The sequence below is a fragment of the Ambystoma mexicanum genome, chromosome 8, assembly GCF_040938575.1.
Source record: "Ambystoma mexicanum isolate Mex_15411 chromosome 8, UKY_AmexF1_1, whole genome shotgun sequence".
NCBI lineage: Eukaryota > Metazoa > Chordata > Amphibia > Caudata > Ambystomatidae > Ambystoma > Ambystoma mexicanum.
The window spans coordinates 1,631,977,551-1,631,993,630 of NC_090929.1; positions in this window are offsets into that span (position 1 = coordinate 1,631,977,551).

Below are 16,080 nucleotides of genomic sequence, written 5' to 3' on the forward strand. Positions count from 1 at the left end.
ACACATACTTAGAGGGGAATGACTAGCTCTCTCACTGACTGGTGGAGAAGAAGGAGAGTAATGAGATTTGACAACAACAGGACGAGATGGAATAGACTGATCTCCTTTTGGACCCATTTTGCATTATCAAGAGAGCACTGAAAGTGAGGCCTGCCAGGAATTAAGATCCCCATGCCTTCTTCAGCGAAAGAGACAGCAGACAGGCTGTGGAGAAAAGCTGATCCCATCTTGCTGACTGATGCCCACCTGTTCCTAGAGGGTGAGAATGGAACCAGTCTATAAGAGGGTGCCCACCTGTCTGTCAGACAGCTAAAGGGAAGTCATATGTGAGTATGACCTAAGGGGGAAGTAGTGCAGAGGGGAGCAATACTATAAAAGTAATTACATTAAGTCCTGGCCCCTGTTAGTTGTCAATACTGAGGGGGGAAACATATACATTGATTTTGCATCCTGAGAAGTTAGGTAACATTTCAGAAGTGTATGCTGTAACATCCCCTCACTTTTCTCTGTGCAAAGACTTCTAGTGTGAAAGAATTATCAGGAGAGTCACATGGACATCTCACTGTATGCATACCTAGAAAACGAATATAATTGAAGTAATTCCTGAACATAACATCAGCAGAATACTGTTATTAATGCTGAGTTGTTCAAGACAAAAGGGAGAGAGTGATTAATCACAACTCACTTCCCATCTTTTTAAGTTGTCAATTGAAAGGGAGAAAGGCACACTTGTACACAGCAATTCAACAGAAATCCCACTGAAGGAAATGTAGCCCACATACATGTTGAACATACATTGTCATTTCTACAGGTCAGCCACATATGGGAAGGTCAAATAGCTGGTTGTAATTGAGTTTTACACAATGTTGATGAAATGGTAACATGTCTATTGGGTAAAGGGCGGGTGGTGTCTATTTGCAATGAAGAGGAAGTAGAGAGAATTGGATAGACCAGGAAGTACCTGTTAAGATGGATTTCTGAACTCTGACCTGGAGGGGCAGAGGTTCAGAAGGCCAGCCTAGTTTCTTGGAACAGGGTAACCTCTGGACAAGCCAGACCAATCAGGGTAGCGATGGCGGCGGTCAAGACTAAGTCTCAAGAGGGGTGAGGGTGATGGAAAGACCTCAATGAGCACACAAAGCAAGGACACTTACAAATTACTCCAGACAGGTGTTATATTAAAAATATAGACACATTTATTACAAGGCCTTTGTAACATCGACCATAGCAAAGAATCACAATAATACTAAAGTAAACCGACTCATCACAATCAATATAATATATATACAAGACCGCAGGGTCTAAGGAGTTAGGAGCACGTAATATGTAGACCACCTAGATGGGGAGGAAAACAGGCAGTGCAAGTAATCATTAGACCCAGTTCGACATCCGAAATACACCTAACTAGGAGGAAGTCCGAGCCCTACGAAGAGAGGAGCCTAATACTCCAAAGTACCTGCACGCGCTGGTGCCAATGGACAAAAGAGGGCCTCTTCCAGGATATCAGGCAGTTCAGGAAGGTGAATGACGCGATGCAGAACAAGTCCCCACTACTCAAGCAAAGCCTCCACTTGTGGGCAGAGGCAGGGTGAGAGTGCGGGATAGAGTTGCTATTTTGCAACAGCGGTAGAAAAGAAATGGGCTCCTGCGCGAGGGGCCACCGGTTGGGGTATGGACTACCCACCGGTCCGCGACGCAGGCAGACCCAGACTTCTCCAGTTCAGTTCACGTTGCTGGCAGGTTCAGCTGCGATGATCAGGACGTCTCGACACCGTGTAGATTCTGCGTAGCAGGATGCAGGGTCGAGGGTGTCCCAAATGCAGCGGACGTGCACAGGTTGTTACCACAGCGGGGCAACACGGCAACCGCGTTTACTCTGGTCCGGGCGCACTCGTCTCACTTCAGACCTGGGAATGCCAAGTGTACGAATTCGGTGTGACGGTGCCATGGACGCAGAGCAAGCAGTAGACCAAGTTTTGAGAGCTTCCCCGAAACGGCGGCGGTGACAGGGCAAAGCATCCTGCGTAAACTGGTCAGCCCACTGTTTGACCCAGGGACACTTCCGAAGAGGCTTACTTGCAGGGTTTGATGAAGGTGTCGGGAATAGTTGATCCCACTATTCCATTGGGTCGAAGCGCCTTTGCAACCTTCTAGGACAATCAGATGCAGAGGGGTCTCGCAGGACGACAGCAGTTCAGGGTGCCAAACCTTCAGCGGGTCACCAACTTTTCCTCGACTCAGCTTCTTGTTGCAGGATACTTGGATCCTTATCCCTTGTTCAGTGTGAACTCAGGCGATCAACATGGTAGTGGTGTTTTCAGCCTCCTTTTCAGCCTCCTCTTATCCAAAGTTCCCTTCGCGCCAAAACGGAGAGGGCCCAATGGGAGATGGGCTCACAAACACTCACACCATACGTGGACCTATCACGGAACACGGTGGTCTCAGGCATTCAGGACACTCTAGACTCTCTGGCACCCAGGGTGTGTATTGGAAACAGACATCCCAGCCCACATCCTGGAGGCACACACAAGGCATGCAGAAGCCCGCGAAAGTGTTGTGTTTCGTGGGAAAGTGCATGACCAAATAAGGACTGCCCCGGGTCGCCTCGACCTGGGGGAAGGTGAAGGGGCAAGACGGTCAGCAAAGAACCTCATGGCATGTCCATTTTGGGAGCCAGGCCACCTATTCGTGCCAAGCACGGTAAGTGCGTATACATGGCAAAAAAGATTTCAAAACACAAGAGAAACGATAGCTGCCACCAATCCCTTCCGTGACACACTTGCACAGTTCATAATAAGTCCAGCGAGAGTTTCTAGGGCCTTTGGAATGACTAGAGACCCAAGAGTGCGGTAATGTAAGTTACGTTGCACTCTTGTTTCATGTTGCACAAAAGCTGCAACATGAGGAAAGGACTAAGGGAAACGAAGTCTCCCAGTACTGACTGTCTTAAGGGCATGTCAGTTTCCCCATAAGAATTGAGCGAAAGCCCAGAGGAGTGCGGTGGAAGGCTGCACTTCTCTGGCAAAGTCTAGATCAGGGTGTAATGCAACAGCAAAAAGTTTGGGGGTTGCCACATGGAGGGAAAAATCCATACAATTATGAAATCTTTCCTAACACTCGCCCCTCCCAGACTAAGGACAGGGGGAACTAATCCATCCCTGGATGAGTTTCTTGTTCAGGTCGGTTAAACATTCAGGATAACCCATCAGCATTGCTATGTTGGCTACCTGGCTCGATAGTGAAGTCGAAGCTTTGTATACTTATGGACCACCTAAGCAACTTTGGATTCTCTCCCTTCATGTTCATTAGCCACTTTAGGGCTTATGGTCAGTTTGCACAGTGATGTGGGTCAAATAGAGGTAGGGCCTCAGCTTCCATAGGGCCCACACAACAGAGAAACATTCTTTCTCTACTGTGGATCATCTGAGCTCTCTGTCCTTAAGCTGGCGACTAATGAAACCAATAGGGTGTTCCTTACCCTTCTCATCTACTTGTGATAGTACAGCTCCTATCCCAGTGTCAGAGGCATCTGTCTGCACAATAAAAGGTCTTTGGTAATCAGGGGCCCTGAGAAAAGGGGGCTGGCACAAGGAGTCTTTTATGCCATTGAAGGCCTTCTCACACTCCTCAGTCCAAGTTACCTTCTTGGGTTTATTCGGAGTGGTGAGAGCATGGTGCCATAGACTTCCATGACATTTCTGTAATACCTTGTGAGTCCTAAGAAGGCTCTCACTTGGGTCTGTGTAGTGGGGGTAGGCCAGTCTTGTACTGCTTGTACTTTACTGGGTGGAGGTTGTATCCTCCCTCCACCTACTTCATGTCCAAGGTAAACCACTGACCCTTGTCCAATCTGGCATTTACTGGCCTTTATGGTCAAGTGGGCTTTCTGAAGAGCCTGTAACACAATCCCAAGGTGTTTCACATGGTCTTCCCAGGTGGCACTGAAAACTGCTATATCATCCAGCTATGCAAGACAGAATTCATCCAACCCATTCAACACATGATTCACAAGCCTCTGGAAAGTAGCAGGTGCATTCTTCAACCCAAAAGGCATTACCTTGAACTGGTAAAGACGTTCTGGAGTTGACAACGCTGTCTTCTCCTTGGCATGTTCTGCGGGGGCTATTTGCCAATAGCCTGCAGTGAGGTCAAATGTGCTGAGGTACTTGGAGGCACCCAAGGTTTCCACCAGCTCATCTGTTCGAGGCAAGGGGTGGGCATCTGTCTTGGTGACAGCATTCAGAGCCCTGTAATCCATGCAGAACCTCAATTCAGAAGTGCCTGCTTTTGGAACCAAAACCACAGACTGGACCAAGGACTACTAGAGGGTTCAATCACCCCAAGATCTAACATTTTGTTGACCTCCGTCTTAATGTCAGACCGTACTTTGTCTGACATCCTGTATCCCCTACTTTTGGTAGGTACACTGTCTCCTGTGTCAATCTTATGTTTGCACCAAGGTGTTAAACCAGAGGACTGTGAAAACAGGGGGGAAAATTGCCTAAGCAAACTTTTCACCTCAGCCTACTGATCAGAAGTCAGGTGAGGAGCCACTCGGACACCCTCAAAGGAGCTATCTGAAGGACTACTTTGAAACAGGTCAGGGAGAGGTTCAGACTCTTCTTCCTCAACATCTGAAGCCAATAGCAGTGCTGCGATTTCAACTCTTGGGATGAAAGCCTTCAGCCTATTTACGTGGAACACTTTTGGAGCCTGTCCAGGCCTTCCAAGGTCCACTAAATAGTTGACCTCACCCAGGGGCTCCACCACTGTGTAAGGGCCTGACCATTTATCCTGTAAAACTCTAGGCCTTATGGGATTCATGATCAGGACTTGCTGACCAGGTGTGAAGTTGATGAGGGAAGCTTTCTGGTCATACCAATGTTTCACCAGGGCTTGTCCTGCCTTCAACTTGTCACTAGCCAGACCCATCAGGAGTACCATCCTATTTCTGAGCCCTAACACATAGTCTACTACGTTGGTAGTAATAGGGGGAGTGGGCATCTCCCATCCCTCCTTGACTATGGCTAAGGGTCCCCGCACAGGGTGACCAAACAGAAGTTCGAATGGGATGAAGTCAACACCCTCCTGTGGTACCTCTCAGTAGGCAAACAGTAAGCATGGTAAAAGAAGATCCCATTTTCTTCTCTGAGGTTCTTCCAGAGCCCCAATCATACTTTTTAACGTTCTGTTAAACCGTTCCACCAGACCATTGGTCTGGGAGTGGTATGCGGAGGAGAACTTGTAGGTGACCCCACATTCTTTCCACATAGCCTGCATATACTTCGACATAAAGTTGCTACCTCTGTCAGACACAACTTCTTTAGCAAAGCCAACCCTAGTAAAGATGCCGAGTAAAGCTTTTGCGACTGACTTGGCAGTCACAGTTTTCAATGGGATGGCCTCAGGATATCTGGTGGCATGGTCGACCAATACCAGGATAAACCTTTTGCCTGAGGATGTTTGGGGGTCAATGGGACCAACAATGTCGATCCCTACCCTCTCGAATGGTACTCCCACAACTGGGAGTGGTACCAATGGGGCTTGGATTGTTGAACCACTCTTACCAGATAACTGGCAGGAGGCACAACTCCTGCAGTGACTTTCTACTTGCACCCCCATCTTGGGCCACTAGAAGTGCATGGATAACCTTTGCTTGGTCCTCTTAATACCAAGGTGACCAGCAAGGGGCACTTCATGGGCCAGCTGCAGGAGGAAGGGTCTTACAGCAAGGGGAACCACCAACCTCCTAGGGTCTCCTTCTGTAGACTCTGTGGGCTCACTATACAGGAGTCCACCTTCCCAATAAATCCGATGCTACCCAGGAGGTTCACCCTCAAGCTGGGAGCAGGCCTGTCTCCTTAGGCCTTCCAGAGATGGGCACTCACGTTGGCCTTTACTGAATTCTTCCCTGTCAGGACCACCTTCTACTAACAAATCATTTAGTTCAGGATGGTCATTGGGGTCAAACACTTCAGGCATCACCACCTCCTCGTCAGGTCCGGGCGATTGTCCAACTACCTCCACCGCAGTGTTAGGCTAGTTAGGGGGAATATTTTCTTTCCCTCTTTTTGGTTTCTTGACTCCGTTAGCCTTGGGTTTCCCCTTTGGCTGGGGCAGGGCATTGGTCTTGGCCAATGCTGCTCTTGTTTGAGACCTTGTGCAGGGTCTGTCAGCAGTATCTCCCACAAGCCCTAAAGCTCTGAGATCATTGCCCAACAAGACCTTTCCTGGGACACTCCTGGGAGTGCTCACTGGAATCCTGACTGCTGTACCATTGATAGTAAGATTTACAGGTATTACTGGGAACATGAGAGGTGGGCCGTCAGCCAACTTAGTGGGCATCAGAGTAGCTCTGGCAACTTCCTCTGAGTCTACCAAGGTAGAATCCACTACAGTTCGACTGCACCAACTATCCCTAAGAGCTGGAGTATCTACTCTACTCCATTGATGAGCACACTGTCTTTAAAGTAGTGCTTGGTGTTATCTGGAATCCTAGCATAAGCCTCTGCGACTTTAGGCTCCCGGGAACCCAGGGAAACTAAAACTACCTCAGCTTCTATCCCACTGGGGAAGGAGTCTGAGGAGAAGGATGCTCCAGTAATCTCTTCTTCCTCGTAGGAGGAGAAGGCCAGATTAGCAGAGTGGACCCCCAAGGTTTTGACCTTACATCTGGGATCCCCCTTCACATGGTCAGTTGCTCCACAAGCAAAACAAGATCCATTGGGTCTGTTTACATAGGGAGGCTTAATTTAACCAGAGTTCTGTTTCGGAGGCTGACCTCCACTACCCTGTGAGTTCTCTTGTGTCTTTCCCTTATTTTTCTTTTTGTGGCCCTTTTGGGAAGACGATTTATCAGTTTCTCCACCCTCCTTATCTTTGGACTTTTTCCCTTCCTCCTGCTTACCAGGATGAGTCTTGTCCTTATGGGACACTCGATGTGACACCCATAAATATGCTGCAATGGCTAGCTTCTTAGGATCTATATCCTTTGAATCTTTCTAATGCTGCTTAAGCTCAGGGGAAGAAGATGCAACAATATGTTCCAGCATGACAAGACTTATCATACCTTCAAAGGTAGAAACTTTATAGCCTTCGACCCAGCCAGTCAAGTTTTTTAAGGATTCAGTTACATAAGATACCCAATGACCACCTTCTTTTTTCTTATACTCTCTGAATCTTTTCAAGTATTGGGCAGGAGTCTTTCCAAACTTTAAAAGGAGAGTCTGCTTCAACATTGCAAAATCTGCTCTCTCAGCCTTCGACATTTCCATAATGGCATTGCAGCCAGAATGGGGCAGTCTGCTAAGTAACCAGGCAATTATATCAGCATTGTCAACTTGTTGAACTTCACATGCATACTCAAATGTATTCAGCCAGTCCATAATGTATTTCTTTTCCTCATACACACTGAGCAGATCTTTTGGAAACCTTGGATGAGAGGAGGCCCCAGACCCATGTCCAGGACCCTTGGAAGGTTTTGGATGACTTGACAATTTACTTTACAATCCTTTCGATAAGCACGAAAGTTTAGGAAGTACAAACGGACAAGGCTGGTTGTGGATAGTGGTAACACGGATGAGTGTTGACCTCTGGGGTTATTGAGGCCAAAACTTCATTAGAATGCACATTTCCCAAAATGGATGAGGTAGGAAAACCCTACTATGCAGGGAAATGTGCGCCTGCGACTTAAACTGGTCCAAGGCATGGTTTACACATGGTGCACACAACAATATTTACATATAACATACACGAGGGGGGATGGTACAGTTGTGTCACGGGGATCAGGCGCATATTTCCCTGCATAGTAGGGTTTTCCTACCTATCCACAAACAGCCTTGTCCGTTTGTACTTCCTAAACTTTCGTGCTTATCGAAAGGATTGTAAAGTAAATTGTCAAGTCATCCAAAACCTTCTGTGTTAATGCAAAATAAATACACGTACACAGAATCACTTTGTTTCTTGTTGGATCTCTCCATCCTGATTATTTTTGTATTATACGTTTACCCACTTGGGTAGATCAGGACTCCGCCAGGTGCCCTATCTTTTTTACCAGGACCCTTGGATCCATTGGCAACTTGGAGCTTGGCCAGTTTCAACTGGTGATCCCTGTCTTTCTGTTTTTCTGCCTGTTCGACTTTTAGTTTGGCCATATTGAAATCAAGCTCCTTCTGCCTAAACAGCAGCTCTTGCTTCTTGAATTCAAGTAGGGCCTCCCCATCAGCACTGGCAGAGGAACCATTGGACATATCATCCTCCCTGTCCTCATGGTCGCTGTGGACCAGTGCAGCGACAGAACTGTCAGTTCTACCAGTGAGAGCAGCCCCACCTCCTTCTGCACTGTCCTCTGAAGCTATAGCGCTAAGCTGAGCTTCCTGCCACGCCATGATTCTTTGGATCATTTCCATTTTGGTGCCTTGAGAGGAGACACCTCTCTCAGCACACATAATTTTCAATGTTTCGGATTTAGAAGCATTTAAAGTTAACAAGGTACTTGTTTCCATACTGTTAGATAGGACTATGGCCTTTAAAAATTTATACTACGACAATTCACTACATGTCCTGTGAGGAATACCTTGACATGCCTTCGCTCGAGCGCAACACTGGATACCTTCAGTCGTATTCCACCGCTGTACACCAATTTGTTAAGATGGATTTCTGAACTCTGACCTGGAGGGGCAGAGGTTCAGAAGGCCAGCCTAGTTTCTTGGAACAGGGTAACCTCTGGACAAGCCAGACCAATCAGGGTAGCGATGGCGGCGGTCAAGACTAATTCTCAAGAGGGATGAGGGTGACGGAAAGACCTCAATGAGCACACAAAGCAAGGACACTTACAAATTACTCCTGACAGGTTTTATATTAAAAATATAGACACATTTATTACAAGGCCTTTGTAACATCGACCATAGCAAAGAATCACAATAATACTAAAGTAAACCAACACATCACAATCAATACAATATATATACAAGACCGCGGGGTCTAAGGAGTTAGGAGCACGTAATATGTAGACCACCTAGATGGGGAGGAAAACAGGCAGTGCAAGTAATCATTAGACCCAGTTCGACATCCGAAATACACCTAACTAGGAGGAAGTCCGAGCCCTAAGAAGAGAGGAGCCTTATGCTCAAAAGTACCTGCACGCGCAGGTGCAATGGACATAAGAGGGCCTCTTCCAGGATATCAGGCAGTTCAGGAAGGTGAATGACGCAATGCAGAACAAGTCCCCACTACTCAAGCAAGGCCTCCACTTGTGGGCAGAGGCAGGGTGAGAGTGCGGGATAGAGTCGCTATTTTGCAACAGCGGTAGAAAAGAAACGGGCTCCTGCCCGAGGGGCCACCGGTTGGGGTATGGACTACTCACCGGTCCCCGACGCAGGCAGACCCAGACTTCTCCAGTTCAGTTCACGTTGCTGGCAGGTTCAGCTGCGATGATCAGGACGTCTCGACACCGTGTAGATTCTGCGTAGCAGGATGCAGGGTCGAGGGTGTCCCAAATCCAGCGGATGTGCACAGGTTGTTACCACAGCAGGGCAACATGGCAACCGCGTTTACTCTGGTCCGGGCGCACTCGTCTCACTTCAGACGCAGAGCAAGCAGTAGACCAGGTTTCGAGGGCTTCCCTGAAACGGCGGCGGTGACAGAGCAAAGCATCCTGCGTAAACTGGTCAGCCCACTGGTTGGCCCAGGGACACTTCCGAAGAGGCTTACTTGCAGGGTTTGATGAAGGTGCCGGGAATAGTTGATCCCACTATTCCAATGGGTCGAAGCGCCTTCGCAGACCTTCTAGGATGATCAGATGCAGTGGGGTCTCGCAGGCGACAGCAGTTCAGGGTGCCAAACCTTCAGCGGGTCACCAGCGGTTCCTCGACTCAGCTTCTTGTTGCAGGATACTTGGCTCCTTATCTCTTGTTTGGTGTGAGCTCAGGAGATCGACATGGTAGTGGTGTTTTCAGCCTCCTCTTATCCAAAGTTCCCTTCGCGCCAAAACGGAGAGGGCCCAATGGGAGATCTGCTCACAAACACTCACACCATACGTGGACCTATCACGGACCATGGTGGTCCCAGGCATTCAGGACACTCTAGACTCTCTGGCACCCAGGATGTGTATTGGGAACAGACATCCCAGCCCACATCCTGGAGGGGCACACAAGGCATGCAGAAGCCCACGAAAGCGTTGTGTTTCGCGGGAAAGTGCATGACCAAATAAGGACTGCCCCGGCTCGGCTCGACCTGGGGGAAGGTGAAGGGGCAAGACGGTCAGCGGACAGGACAAAGAACCTCGTGGGATGGCCATTTTGGGAGCCAGGCCACCTATTCGTGCCAAACGCGGTAAGTGCGGATACATGGCAAAAAAGGGTTCAAAACACAAGAGAAACGATAGCTGCCACCAGTCCCGTCCGTGACACACTTGCACAGTTCATAATAAGTCCAGCAAGAGTTTGTAGGGCCTTTGGAATGACTAGAGACCCAAGAGCTCGGTAATGTAAGTTACGGTGCACTCTTGTTTCATGTTGCACAAAAGCTGCAACATGAGGAAAGGACTAAGGGAAACAAAGTCTCCCAGTACTGACTGTCTTAAGGGCATGTCAGTTTCCCCATAAGAATTGAGCGAAAGCCCAGAGAAGGGCGGCGGAAGGCTGCGCTTCTCTGGCAAAGTCTAGATCAGGGTGTAAAACAACAGCAAAAAGTTTGGGGGTTGCCACATGGAGGGAAAATTACATACAATTATGAAATCTTTCCTAACAGTACCCTCATGTATTTTTAATCAATGATGCGATCACCCAGGGCTAGGAAACATGTATGTGGTGATGTGTGTGTTACAAAGGTCTCTATCCGCATAACTTTGGCTCTTTGGCTCTTTAGCTCTCTGGCTTTGAAAACTGAGGTGGCTAGTGTATTGACCATTTTTCAACAATTGTATTGTAATTTCATGGATGCCTAATCTTTAAATTGATTGAATTATTTCTATTTCGGTAATAAATAGACCATCTTTGCATCTCTTTTGTCCCGAGAGGGTAGAGAAGCAATTCTGTTAAATTGGGGGTCCTAGACTCTTAATAAGGGTTGACTAAATAAAGGAAAATTGTGTGTGCATGGTGTGGGTTGGGTGGAATATTCCCCTGAACCAGGCCTTCTGCGGCCTGGGGCCTAATACCTTCAACTCTCTCTTCCTAAATATCTTTCTTCCCGAGCCCTTCGCTCATCTGTCTCCAACTCCCTCAGGGTCAGCCGCTTCTCGAAGCAACGAGCTGGGGGTAGATCTCTCTCTGCGGCAGGGACCTCCCTCTGGAACAGCCTTCCTGCCTCCCTGAAACTTGAGGAGAACCATCTTCGGTTCCGGAAGCACCTCAAAACCTTCCTCTTTGCTTCTGCTTTCTCTCTCCCTCTCCCCTGCTAAATTATTCACTGAAACTGCCCCTGGGCCACTCTCACCGACCTCGGTCCTTGGCCCAGCTACTCTCCACTTGCACTGCCTCCCTGGCAACCCCTGCACTGCGGGACTGTCTCTGCAACCCTACACCCCCCCCCCTCCCAGCACTTGTCTGCACTTACCTTGCACTTGTCACCAGCTGGCCCTATTTATTTATGTATTTATTTTTTTTATTCTACTTACCTTGTTCTGCACTTCCCCCTCTCCCCTTCCCCTTGCACTTTTTCCCTTCCCCCTACCCCTGCACTTGCGCGATCTGAATGACACCTGGCCTAGTAGGATCGCTGTCTGTCTTCCCCCCTTTTCCCCCCTCCCTGCCTCGTCGCGCCTTGAAACACTTGTGTATAGGCGCGTCACAAATGCCATATCATATCATATCAGATATCACCCGATTAAAACATACTGCACTTTGTATAAACCCTTCACCACCTGTTCCACTTCATCTATTCCACCAATGAAACTTCAGAAGGCATACTACCTCTGGACTGCCTCCAACTTCTGTAATGTATCATCTGTACATCGGTTCTGTCCAAAATTACATCCTGGCTTTTGAAATATATCAATGCAAAATACATATGTGATGGGTGGTCATATTTAGGGTCAGTAAGTTATATTTTTAGCTTTGTCCGTTTTTGAGATCTATAATGTTGTTTTCATTTGCCTTGATGGAGAGCTACAACATGCACAAGTATGGAGATGTCCATGTCCCAAGGTTAGGTCACCTATGGGTTCCATAGAGAGGTTGAATAACAATGGTGCATGGCTGAGGCTTGGCAGTGACATTTACCATTCTATTTTCTTCAATTGGGCAGAATCTTGCAGAAAGGCATCAATGAACTGGCCTGTCAATAGCAGGAGTGCCATCCTTTTGTTGAGGAGGGACATGACTGAGAGTTCATGAAGGAAGAACAGATTCATGTTCATTATATTCAAGGTACAAATCACTTAATCAAAGGCTCCCGCAGTGGCTCTCTAGGTTGCAAATATGCAAATCAAACCTCCTAAAAGTGAGCGCATGTATAAGTTAAGAAAATGTGTTTGAGCAAGGCATTTGGCCCTTGTAGTGACGTAGCTGTCACATGCTTTTGTGGTGTGACATTGTAGTTAGAATATACATAGTTTTGTCACATTTTAGGGAGTTCTTATGTTTGTTGCATAGGGACACATATGTGGAGCAAAGCATTCATTTTGCATTACACTGCACTCTCTTTTCCATTATATTGATATTATTAGACAAGTTTGGGTAGTTTAGATTTGTTTTTGCACAATTAGCTTTAGTAAGTGTTGGTGTAAATTGTTGAAGTGAGCAATAGGTTTGCCATGTTAGAATAGGCCTTTGCTAAAGGCTGCAGAATCCGCGGTTTTAGTGTGCTAGGCCACATTTTTATGCTATGATCAGTTAATTTAATTTTATTTCTGCTGTTGGGTAGAAAGCTTCAAGTATCCAACGTAGGTTGTGAAAGGAGGCAAAAGTGTTTCCAATTCATTGTTGCATTGAAGACAGTTCTCAGGACCTGAAAGGAGACTGAAGACAGCAGGTACCTTCTCAGATGATAGGCGAATAAATACACAGTGATTGTGAAGGACACATCTAGACATGTGAGAAGGCCCCAGCAAGAGCAAGATACATGGTTTGGCAGTAGGAGTCTCTTGGTAAGCCTAATAAATAGAAGAAACTCATATTCAGAAGCAGGGCCTCAGTCATGGTTTTTTTAATGCAGCTATTCATGGTGCGAAGCTAACAAGAAGGTTGCTACCAGAGTTGGGAACATGTATTAGGACGGCAGTAGTAATATGAGCAGGTGCAAGGTGTGGGAAGCAAAAATGCCCATTCATGGGATGGGGATTGTGGTGTTCCAGGGGATTCACAAAGCGTTTGACCTCACTGATTTCCACCCACTGTATCATTGGTCCATCTCGGGGGGATGCTACATTCCGAGCTGTCTCAGACAGTACCATCCAATTAAGGTAAAGCTTTATTATCAAGTGCACCATGGAGAGTGCCTACCAATCACTGCCATGCATTTTCTGTTGACTATGTAAGTTACATCATGTTTCGTGGGTGGTAGTTTAATGATCACGAAGGCTGAACCCTCGAATCACAGTGCTCAATGTAAAAAGGTCTTTAGAGGCTTAATGACGAATGACAACTGGGAATGTTATAATTATAATTATTGCCTCATTATGTGAGGGGTCAGAAATGTGAGGCGGACAACTTTGTAAAGAGTTTTCAACTTTTGTCATTTAAAAAAAAACAGGTTGAATAAACGTCTCACCATCCCCACTCGGACAAAGATTTTCCTGCCTAAAATACTCTAACCAAGTTATTTCTACCCCTCACACTTAAACAACAATCAACGCAAAAATGAAATGCATGGTCCTTCAAGTAAACAACAATATATAACATATGACCTAGTTCACAATGCAAGCAATGTCTCTTGTCACAATCTGGATGAACTTTCCTTCCCGAGATCAAAAGAAAGGGTTTCTCCACAGTTTAAAGGAAAAAACAAGGAAATCCAGGTTAACACAAAGTTCCAGTACCGTTCTTAAGTTCTTGTACTCAAATTCGCAAAGTTCTGCTGCTTCAATAAAGTACCTCAAAAAAGAAGTCATAAGCTGTCACACCTCCTGGAATAAGAGCGGTCTTGTATTTGTAGCAACAACAAATAGTTTGGTCACAGTGGTTATCCTCAATTTCAACTGCAGACAAAATGGTAACTTTTCTTCAACCAGCTTTCAGAATCCTTCACCAAATGTCACAAAACAACAGGTTGTTTTCTTTTGTTACCACTCTTTAGCACTTGCACCTTCCACTACCTGCTTTCGCTTTCATCATGTGTCTTCTGGGCAAACACCTCTTACCCTATGGACATACTCACTTTTCCATCTACTTCTTCAACACCAAAACAGAAAAGTTCTTCAATGGTAACTTTTGAATTAAAATAGGAACAACTTCAATAGTCTTCTTTGGTATAAAAACCTTAGTAGGTCTGATTGAATAGGACATTCAGATTGGTCCATATGAGGTCCTTTCTACAAACGATGCTCATCTCCCTCTGGATAGCTTCCTCCAAAAGGGCAGCCTGTTTGCCACCTTCTTTCCCCTTGTACATCAATAACCAAACATCAACATGTATAAGATTTCACTTTGCCTCTCTCTTGGTTTTGGTGAAGTGTGTTTCTATCAACCACATGTATAAATCTTCCAAAGCATGAGCAACCAACTTTGGAACCTTTGGGCCTCATGCTGTTAACTTCTGGCCTCTGGCAATACTTCATAGATTGATATTGCTTGTTCCCACTCTTTTGCCTTGGGTATTGGTTGTGCCTTTCAGAGTTCAAATAGGTTTCCCCACCGGGTAGTTGGAGTTTCCAAGATCTGAGAGGCTCATGTTTGGAGCCTTTTTAATTTATAACCTGCTACTCCCAATGGTTGGGTTTTGACAGTTCAGCATGTATACAGCTTGTCTACACGCCTTTCACTCATACGCAAGTGAAACATTCTGCGTGGCACAAACGGACTGCAATGGCACGTCCCGCAGTCACTTGTTTGCCTCAGACTCACCGGGTGAGTCTCTTCTCTGTGCTCTGCTTGGTGTTTGCAGAACCTCAACACTCGTGGCTTCTCCCAACCAGGCACTAGACCTTTCTTAGGTCGCTGTTGCTTCCGCCACGCCAGGTTAGAGCCACCTTCACTTCTGAGCGTCCCTGGAGCAATCCAGCCAACAGGGACGTCTCGCCTGCTCTCACCACTTCTGCCTTCTGCTGCGGAAGTTTTGCACAAAGTACTTTTTGTGGTTAAGCATTCTTCTTGCACACTTTCCCCTGTGCAATATCAGCAAGGGGGATAACGAGAAGGCAAAGACTCCCTCAGTGTGGTCCTGGCATCCTCTTGCTTCTCCAGCCCCGCCTCAAACCGCAATGCTTTGCACAGAATACACTTGTCTGGCTTCTCCACTTCTCTACAGCACGCACCTGAGGGGGCCATTTAAGTCTCTCAGTCTCCCTCAGGTGAGGGTAATATAGGTTAATTTGCTGACCACCACAGTTTTGTACCTCTACATCCCTCTTCCTTGTCTCAGTACTAACGGAATTATGGGACTTGAAGGCAGGAATACCAAAAATAGTTTTAGTTTTATTAGCTGATTTCATACTCAGTTTATGATCTCTTTTCAACAACCTTTACTACAGGAATTTTACTAATTCCATCCATGCTAAAATAGTGAACTCGTGTAACAGACGGTTATGGTGACAACAAGTCATTATATACTGTGGGAGTGTAAAGATGTTCCCATTAAAGGAAGGACAATATTGTGTCTCATTCCCTTGATTCTTCTCACCTCCCTCACCCTTTTCTCCTCCAAGGTGATCCTCCCACAGAGCACCACCCCAAGGTCAGGATCAGGAAGTTTCTTCCTTTCCCTGGTCACCTGCTAGGAGACTTTAAGCAGGGATTCAGTGAGGGATCCATAGGATTCATCACAATTCATAGGATATTTTAATTTTGCAGTTTTATGTTTTAAATATTATAGTGTTGTGTCGGCCTATCGAGATGTTCATCAGTTCAGTTCCATGGAACTGTCGGATTCACCCGGTCAATATTTGCAAATAAAATTGTGTTTTTTCTTGCAACTGGTGCACAA